Below are 9,924 nucleotides of genomic sequence, written 5' to 3'. Positions count from 1 at the left end.
TGATAAAAGTTACAAATATCTATTCACTGTTTTGTTATTTTATAATATGTGCTGCATGGTTATAATTTTAAAATAACTATAATATTTTACTTTTACAAGAATAGTTATTGTAAACATTATAAGATGTGTGTTTTTTGGCATTAGGATAATAATAATTATGTGTATAAAATTTTACGGATTAATTAAAATATAATTTATTTATTTTAGTTAACCAAAGAGAATTATGTCAACTGTCGATTTCAAAATTTCTTTAATGCGTGTTGAGTTTTTTATGGAGGCGATGAATTTTTCTCCTGGTAGGGGTTGAAAGAAGAGCGAGATGGCTTTGCTGGAGTATGATGAAGAGAGAGCTCGTGGAGTTTAGCAATTTGTGCTGCTGCAGGGACAGTAGTCACGTTGAATTGTCGAACATGGATGGTGAGGTGTTGGTTCATGTTGGTTAAGAAGATGCTCAGCGCTTGTTCTGGAGGAAGTGTGAGCCTTGTTATAGCGCAATCGAACTTTTCCAGATATATGTCAATGGAATTGTTTGCTTGTTTAAGACTGACTAACTCCGAGAGAGGATCGTCACAAAGCTCGCTGAAGCGTTCAGATATGGCGTTAACATATTCTGGCCATAACGGGAATATGTTGTAGCGATTTTCTATGTAGGCGTGATGCCATTGAAGAGATTTGTCTGTCATATGAAGAGAGGCGAGACGAACCTTCAATTCTGGTAGAGTACTATCAAACGAGAAGAACTGTTCGCAACGGTAAATCCATTCTCGAAGTACTGATCCATCAAACATCGGGAATCCAATCTTTGTTAGCCGTGACGAAATACTGTTATGGAGAGGTGGGTTAGGGTTTTGATCGAGATTGAATTGACTTGTTTTTTCTCTACATGTACTCTGCTCTCCGAGGGCTCGATCTGGTGGGTAAGGTTCGTTAGATTTTTCTGCAGATGTTTGACCGGAAGATCCTTCATGTTGCCTGGTAGGTGGTGGAGTATTAGCAAAATATTTTTCCATCGTCGCTTTAACCTCTGCGATTTCTCCTCCTAATTCTTTTCGAATTCCTTCGGTTTGTTGTGTTTGTGATAGACGTAGATCCTCGATTTTTTTGTTCATCTAGTTCATCATGGTGGTTTGTTTGGTGTCCATAGCTTGGTTCTAAAGGATTGATATGCTATGATACCACTGAGATGGGAAACTTGATAGGATAGATCCCAAACTAGAAATCCTACTATGGATTCGAAGAATGGGTAAACAAAGACATAGAAGATGATCACCTCAAAAGTCTGAGTTCGTAAGCGTCATTCTTTAATGAGCTCTTGCTAGGTTATTGAGAGATTAGTAAGATTGAGGAAAATAGGTTTATTGATTGATTGAGAATAAAGCTTGCCGTAAGCTACAATATATAGTAAAATCAAAGAGAATATTAAACTAACTAGTAAACTGTAAAAGAGATAAAGCCAAGCATATTAAGGAAAACTAACAATTAGATAACGATAACTATGATATGTGACTTATCAAGGTAAATTTTCTATAATCTAAATATATAATTTGATATCAAATCTAATAAAAAAATTAAATTCTAAATATTATATAATATTTTGATTCTGTATACCCATTTTAAATTTCATGTAAATGTTATTAATAAATGATATCATGTAAGAGGGTTAATTTAATTGATAGTGAGAGAGGGCATATAAATGAGAAAGATTTTATGATCATTTGATCAATATAATGTCAGAGAGTACACATACGTGCAGTTAAATTGCTTAACACTCGGCATGTGGGTTAACAACTCAAATCGAATTCAGATCTGGAGTTCGAATCTCAGACTATGCAATTTCTTGCAGATTAAAAGAAATTCAGGTTTCAAGTCCCGGAGAGAGCGATTTATTAAACAATTATGCAGATTACGGAAGAAAGACTTACAAATGATCTTTAACATGGTGCAAGTAAATCTGGTCAGGCGTGGATCTTCATAGGACAGTTCAGGTGATGCAGTTAGGCGTATGTCCTCATATGGCAGGTAGTATTGTCGGTTGTCGAATCGTATATGTAATCTTTTTCATATCATAATTGTAATATCATAATAAATCAGCGTTAAAAAAAATAACTCAAATCGAATGGACTTGATATGTAATATATATATTATCACATACTATTATTCTATATTTAATATCCTTGAAGAATTTTTTTTCTCATCTCGTAGATTAAAAGAAGGTTCAGCAAGGTTACAACCATGGAGAAACTACAACAAAGCCCGAGAAGGATGCATGAGACACAGCCCGAGAGAGATATATAGGTGACAAAGGTAGGAAATACATACCTTTCCGGATACATGATACTAAACAAGAGAAATAAAAACAACAACAACATACTAACCAATGCGAGTTTCATCCATGAAACTTAAACTTTCAGCTGACACTGCAAATAGAACTACGGCAAGCCAACTTTGAAAGAAAGGAGAGAGCAGTCCCCAACCGAAGTGTCAAAAGTACCAGACAAAACACTGCTGGAGAAAGGATAAGATGATCTCTTGCTTAACCCTCATCCCAATGTAATCGGAGACCCGGCGAAGCCACAAGTTCAATACATCGTCCTACCACAAGTTCAATACATCGTCCTACCACAAGCTACTCTACAAACCCAAACAGTGGGGGAAGCAGGACACCTCTAAGAAACTACAAATACCACTTCACAACCAGCAGGCACAAAGAAGTAACCCAAAGAACAGCGCCGCGCCCTATAGCACCGGGAAGAAACCAGCAACGGGAGGAAGAAACACAAACACAAATAGAGCCACAATGGAGAAGACTCCCTTCCTAAATTTCATACAGAAACAACCCGATAGGAATCTGAACTTATTAAGGGGAGGCAAACGGCCATAGTAGCATTTTATATTAAGTCTTAAATTGTATTTAATTTATATATTCAAAACTATAAACTTCACATTTTCTAATAAGAATTACTAATATCAATTTATAGAATAAATTTTAATAAGTACATACATGATAAACATAATCCATATATAATAATAGCATTTAATAAACGATTGCTATTGTTATATTTTTACAGATACCATATTTTATATAACTGACAATTATATACTTTACAAATATATATAGTTGTTTACTAATCGAATTCATGTTTGTACATATGTGACCTACTAATAGTATAAGAGCATCTTTATCCTACGTACTCATTAAGGGTCTCTTAATTGTTTTTAATAGTATTTAAGGAATAAAGTTGATTAAGAGACTTACTTAAGAAACTTGAGATTTTTATGTCTTCATTGCAAATATCTTATTTTGGGGTTCTTAAAAATAAAATAATATTACATTTTTTTCTTAAAATTGAAAATTTTGTTATTAAATAAAACATAGTAAAATATAACATTTTAAACATATATTTTTTTTAAAAAACATGAAAACAAAATAGGGAAAGAAAAAAGTATTGACAAATGTAATAACTAGCTATAGCCTATAAGCAAAGTGATCAACTATCTGATAATCAAAGATATAATCAAAGGTTTCTTTTACTATATATCTGCGATTATTTCAACAAATTATACTTCCATGGTTGAAAGAAAAAGTATGGTAAGTGATCTCAAGTGTACCTGGTTGTAGCATTTGAGGCTGCATAAGCTAGGGATGGTGCTGAGGATGAACAAACACAATCCTTTCTTTGTATAGACCATTCTTACCATCTTTCTCAATCATAGACAGAAACTGCCTTGTCCCTCCACCAACCCCGAAATAGTACTTCTTAGCAGCCATGTACACTGCTCCATCATGATAGGCCAAGCACTGCAAAAAGAATCAAGAATCAAACCTTCAATGAATCTTTAAGAATGGTCATATCTAGGAGACTAAGATAAGACGAGAGTGTACCCTTTTAATCAGTTCATAGAGACGTTTCTGAGCAGAGATGGAATAAAGTGTCTCAGCCATTAGAATGATGTCATAACCACCCTTCTTATCAGTCTCACCATCATTAACTAGTGGAATAAGCTGATGAACTTCACTCCACTCATCCGCAAAGAAGCGTACTTCTGTATCACCTACTGAAACAGAACCACCACGACAGAGATTCTAGAGAACAAAGAGTATTACAACAATGTTTCTTACATGACAGAAACGTTGATCCTGCAAAAAGAAAAAGAAATCTTTATGATCAGTGAACAACACATAGAGATTACCAATACCAAATCTATATCTATAATTCTAAACCAACTTACGAAGTAAAGAGATGTTGAAACAACTGTAGAGTAATCATTTATCAACGCCTACATCGAGTCCTTTAGAGCTGATCATCACATTCAAATCTATTTGCTTATCAAATTTCTTCTTTCCCTCTCTTCAAATTCTTTGTATCCTTCCATCTTTACATTACATAAATCACAGACCAATCTTTGTAGAGACAAACACAGCCCATAAATGTTAGAGATTTCACAGGAATAATACGAGTAAACATCAAAAACCATACCCATCTTTGTAGAGACAAACAACAACCCGATCTTCAGCAGAGGCCTGCGTAACCTCCCTCACGAAATCAGAACTCGAGATGGGAGTCACTGAGCCATACCTCCTAACCTTAGCAGCTTCTCTCAGCTCTTTCAACCTCTTCTTCCTATCAAAAGCATCAAACTTTCAGAGACCAAAAAAAAACCCAAATCGATCAAAAAACAGAGCTTTGTAGTTGCATTACGATTCGGAATGCAAATTGTTTGTGCAGGATTCGGTTGATTAGAATAATGAACGTAGGAATGAGGTGACTAAAGATGCTTTTATTAGAATCAAACAAGAGGTTACAAGATTGACGGGAAATAAGGAGACAAGATCAAAGGTTTAAGCAACAGGATCAAAGAGATGATTGGGAAACCCTAGATCTAGCCGCCTCTGTGTGTGTTGTCCAAAAGTCCTCCTTTTCGTTGTCTCCTCATCCCCTCTTATAGTGTATCCGTCCGTGATGCCCTAATCGTGTCGTCCTTTGGGCCCTGTCGTTAAAGGCCGAGTATGCGGGCCTTGGTACTGTTCTCTATAAGCCGAGCGTATTTAGTCGGCTTAGCTGATCGACTAAAAGTACTCTGGGATCGAGCCGACACCTTTAGCCGCTTAAGCCGACTAAACTGGTCAAGCTTGCCGGGCTAGGGCCTGTTATTCGATGGGCCTTGTGGAGGGATGTAATCCATCTCCTACAATAAGTCCCCCCAGTTCACTTGTGAGCGGCGTAGCGGTCTCAGTGAATTTGTGGGTTAGGTTCGTTCGTATATCAGGTCCTAGCGTGTTTAGTCGCATGCCGCTTTATTGACGTTTCCAGTCGCTTAGAGTAGTACTTCTTCATGATCTGCTTTGCTCGCCGAGGTTTTTGTCACGGAGGCACGTTTTACTCGGTAGGCGAATTACTCCGATATAAGGGCTCAAGCTTATCTCATCGGTTTACGTTAGAGGACCGGTTTAGACCGAAATCGGGGATTAATTTCGGTCTGGCATCTCGATTAGAGATCGGTTTGAACGAGAAACCGAACTGTCGCGAGTAAGCCTTTGGGTATTTAGGCGGCCTTTGAGGCCCATTTAGGTTTCTGTAGACCTAATGATTGCGCTTCGGAGGATGTGCCCTTGTTTTTGCTATAAATAGGCTCCTCCCTTTCGCTTTCGTCATTCTTCTCTGCAAGTTCAGGTATTCCGCTTTCTCTCCCTTCTCTCTACTTTTACTTTCTCTCTCTAGGTACGTTTCTCCTCACACAGGCTTGTCGGTATCGTCTAGCGGTTGTAGTCGTCCCCTAAATCTAGGATCATGCCTCCGAGAGGTCGTTTGTCGCGAGAAGAAAAAGGGAAGGGCGTCGCAGATTCTCCGAGTCCGACCAGAGATGAACGGGTAGCTGACAGCCCGCTGGATGATTTCGACTTGATTCATCGCGACACTCTTCAGGATTTAGACAATATGACCCTATCTCAACGCCTTTTGGTCGCTGATGCTCATAAGATGATCCGTGACAAACGCGCGGATCGCGTTGAAGTCGGGAGCAGTGACGTGAGCGGTAGCGGCTCTGAAGCGTCTAGCCAAGCCTCAAGATCTTTGAGACGAGCTGGTCGGGAGATTCCTTTCGACCAGATAGACTGCCGACCCACGATCTATCATCCTGGTGGGATCTTCGAAGAACTCGGCCCACTCCCGTCCGAATTGCTTCGTGACCCGCGGGCTCAGTCGTGGGGGAATGTCTTCGATTCTTGCTCCTCCCACAAGACGGTGAAGGATTTATTGAGGCAAAGTGGAGGTGCCGGCGTTACATACATCATTCCTTCCAGGGGACAGCGTCCTTGGTCGCCTCCGATTGGCTATCAGTGCGTCTATGAGTCTTATTTTGGAGACCATACAAAGCTCTGGTTTCCAATTCCCCGACTGATCACGTCGTACGCATTTCGTCGGGACATCGCCTTTTGTCAGTTGCTTAACGGGTCGCTGCGCATTGCGGTTATGCTAATGGTGATGGCAGCGGAGATAGACGTTTCGATGAGTGTGAGAGTTTTCGAAGAGTTGACTTTTACGAAGGCGGAGCCACATGGGATATTCTCAGTGAAGATGCGCTCGAGCTACAACGTCTCGTCAGGGCACCCGAACAAGACGAAGGACTGGCAGCGGTCATATTTTTACGTCAAATCTGACGAGCATGCCTTCGCAGAGCCACCTGGGGACGACTACCGCGTTCTGTGGAACAAAACGCTTGGTAGATAGTGTTTGTTGTCATCATGCTTTATTCGAGTATCCTAACGGCGTGTTTCTTGTTGTTGCAGTTCGTCACCCGAATACGATCGCATACCCGGAGAAATTCTTCGAGAGTGCTCAGGCGATCGCGGCTCACAGTCATCTTCGTTGGCCTGATCTTAGTCGAGAGTGGATAAGACGCCAAGAAGCTCGGATTGCTAGAGGTGAGTTCATCGGTCTTTCTCCGAGAAGTTCTATCAACAACTAAGTCTCTCTTCTCTTTTTTTTTTTTTTTACAGCTGATTGGGAATCGAGGCGTCCTGTTGTGCTCGGACCCCGTAAGTCGCGTCTGTCTCTTTTTACTCGGAAACAGCAGAAACTTCTGGACGAAGCTAGGAAGATGGACGGAGTGCCAGATTTGAGTGCACTGTTGAAGGGGAAGCTGCAATTGCTTTCGAAGAAGTCGATTACTGCCGATGTGCAAGGGGCGACCAGTTCTGACGCAGGCCGAGCTTCCAAGGAAGGAGCTCCTGGTTTAGTCGACAAAGACGTTGGGGCGGAGCCTCCTGCCTCAAGTCCTAAAAAGAAGAAGAAGAGCAAGAAAGCCAGGAGGAAAGCAACCGAAGAGCTTCCTCTTGAAGAGATCGCTTCTCTCGACGAAACCTCCGAGGATTTGGAAGCAAGGAAGGGAGAGAGAGGAAGGAAGAGACCTTATGAAGGGGCTACTTCCTCCATTGATCGCCGCGAGGCGCCGGCTATAGGACGAGAAGGCGCTACAAGGGGTTCTGCCGAGTCTGACCGTTCCGAAGCGGCGCCTGAAGATCGTCCCAGAAAGAAGAAGAAGAAGAAGTCCGTTGAGGCAGAGCCGCGTCCTTCTGATGCGGAGACGGGCCTCGTCAAAGTTGTCGTGGGAGAAGACGTTTCTCTTGAAACCCCTCCTGAGGAGAGAGAGGTCTCAGCGCGGGGCAGTGATCCTGTTACGGGTGAGAGATCTATTCCCGATCCGTCTGCGAGGAAAGGGTCTCGTTCAGAGGGTTCTACTGCGAGGAGGAAGAAGATCGAGTTCCCCGATCGGGTCGAGTTTTCCTACAACGAGACGACCCCCCTAATCCTTAATCCTCTTAGGTGCGCGGAGCTGACACGCCAAATTCGTGGTGGGACGAAGGAGATGCCACAGTTGGACGACCTATACTTTAGGAATGAATACATAGACGCTGCTTCTTCGAGAGCTCGGGTAACTGCGCTACCCTTCATACTTTATCTCATTATTCGATTCGTCGGGTTTACTCGTCTCACGTGGTCTGTGTTTGTCGTTTTTGCAGAGTGACGGGAGTATGAACTTTCTCGTTGAGAAATACGACAGTGCTCTGAAACAGACGATGATCCAGTTGGGATCTTCGGAGAAGCTTGCCCAGACGCGGTTGAAGGTCATCGAGAGAGTAAGGGCGGAGCATAAGAAGGCCAACGAGAAGGCCGCAGAGGAGAAAGAGATTCTTCGAGTAAAGTTCGAAGAACTGGAGGGCAAGCTTAAGTCTTCCAGCGCGGCGAGGAAAGAGCTCGTTCGAGAGAAAAGTCATTTGGAGCAAACGGCTGCGAACCTGGAGAAGGAGAAGACCGAGCTAGTCGAAGAGAGAGATGCCGCGGTAGACAAACTAATCAGGGAGAGGCAACGCTTGAGGGACTCCCGGGGTTTGGAGGTTACTCGTGAGAGGGAAAGAGTCGAGGCTGCTATGGCTGAGAAGGCAAGTCGCCGTTTTGATCGCGTGCGCAACCATTTTACTCGTCTGGAGGCTTTTGAGAAGGCGAAGAACCTGTATGGTCAAGCTTCGGGAACGAAGAAGTGCCTCGAGGTTATAAAGGCGAGTGGGACGGAGATCCCCCAATAAATGATCGATGTCTTCGCTGAGCAGGAGAAGCTTTACGAGGCGGAGGTTATGAAACTCCGAGTAGAGCCGCTGTCCGATAGTGACCTTACTCTCTCTCCGTTGGTCCTTCCTTCTCGTTTTGCCGAGACAGGTTCAGAACGTCATTCGATCCCTATGGGTCGAACGTAAATTTGATCGGGCCAGAGACGGCTTCTCGGCTCGTTACTTCGCTCGAAGTTGTTGAGGAGCCGTCAGAGGAGTCACTTGTTGATGTCACGTCTGTCCCCACCGAGCCTGTCAAGTCCCCGGTGGGAAGCGGTTTTAATGAGCGCCCAGAGAATGAGAATTTGAAGGGGTTTCCTGGAAAGGACGGCCTCGAGATAGGCAACACTCTGGTTCGAGAGGGAGAGACCAAGAACGTGGGTGTCGAGGATCCTGTGCTCGCCTCGGATTCTTCCTCCGAAGGACGAGAGGATGGGGAGGAGGATAACGATGGGATCGAGGAGGCGTCGCTGCCACGTCCTGCTGAGGAGGAGACGATCTACGAAGCTGGGGATACAGATGTTCCTCCATGTCCCGTTGTAGACTCTCTTGCTTCTATTCCTACTCGGGCGGAGGACCCAACTGCTGCCGCTACCAAGGGTCCTGGCGATCAAGATTCTGTTCTTTGACGTGTCACTTATGTTCTTATCTGTTGTGGTCTTGATAGACCCTGTTGTTGTATGATTAGACATATATATATATATTTTTTTGGCAAGTCGCTGTTTTAAGCGATCTTTAAATTTGTGGATTGTGTTTCTCATCTGTACTTGCAAACTTTGTTAAAGTAAATGTCAGTATCTTTAGTGTCTCGCGATGTGTTCGCTTAGAAACAATAGATTCCCGACCTTTGGCTTTTGTAAATAGATAAGGAAACGAACCGCTAGGGGATTTATTCAGCTCTTGTCGCGTTTCGATCAAGACGACGTTTAGGCGCATCGTTCTATATCGAGAAATATCGAGAACAAGGGACTGGGTCTAAGAGTGGAAGGTTCTTTTGTCCGTTTCCTCAATGACAATCGAGTAATTGGGTAGCTAGTCCATTACGCGTTTAGTCGAGGAAAGGTTAAAGATTCACTCCGTTTAGTCGGTCAATGCTCCTTGGGCATAGGTGACTAGCGACTGTTGGGTCCTCAGGCTAAGTGTCTGATCAGGACATAGCCAGGAAATGGAACGATAGTGTCCGCGTGTCTCCTGCTGGAGACACGGGAGCCGTTGGGTTTGATAACAGGCATCCACTCAGTAGAAGTTGAGACAAAGAACAAGATTTTGACTTTGATTTTGTTACAGCTGGACCTGTTTAAGGCTGCCTACGTACCTCG

The 9,924-nt window shown here is 42.9% G+C and overlaps 1 long non-coding RNA gene across 1 annotated transcript; it reads right to left on the bottom strand.

Annotated features, from left to right (window-relative positions):
- Window positions 1–3,474: 3,474 nt before the first annotated feature.
- On the bottom strand, window positions 3,475–4,811 carry LOC106402968. Its single transcript, XR_007328927.1, has 4 exons — window positions 4,701–4,811; window positions 4,231–4,622; window positions 3,884–4,138; window positions 3,475–3,799 (listed from the first exon to the last, which is right to left on the bottom strand). It is a non-coding gene; the product is annotated as an uncharacterized LOC106402968 (long non-coding RNA).
- Window positions 4,812–9,924: the final 5,113 nt, after the last annotated feature.

The sequence above is a fragment of the Brassica napus genome, chromosome C9 (assembly GCF_020379485.1).
Source record: "Brassica napus cultivar Da-Ae chromosome C9, Da-Ae, whole genome shotgun sequence".
NCBI classification, from domain to species: domain Eukaryota; kingdom Viridiplantae; phylum Streptophyta; class Magnoliopsida; order Brassicales; family Brassicaceae; genus Brassica; species Brassica napus.
This window is presented reverse-complemented; position numbering and strand designations above follow the sequence as displayed.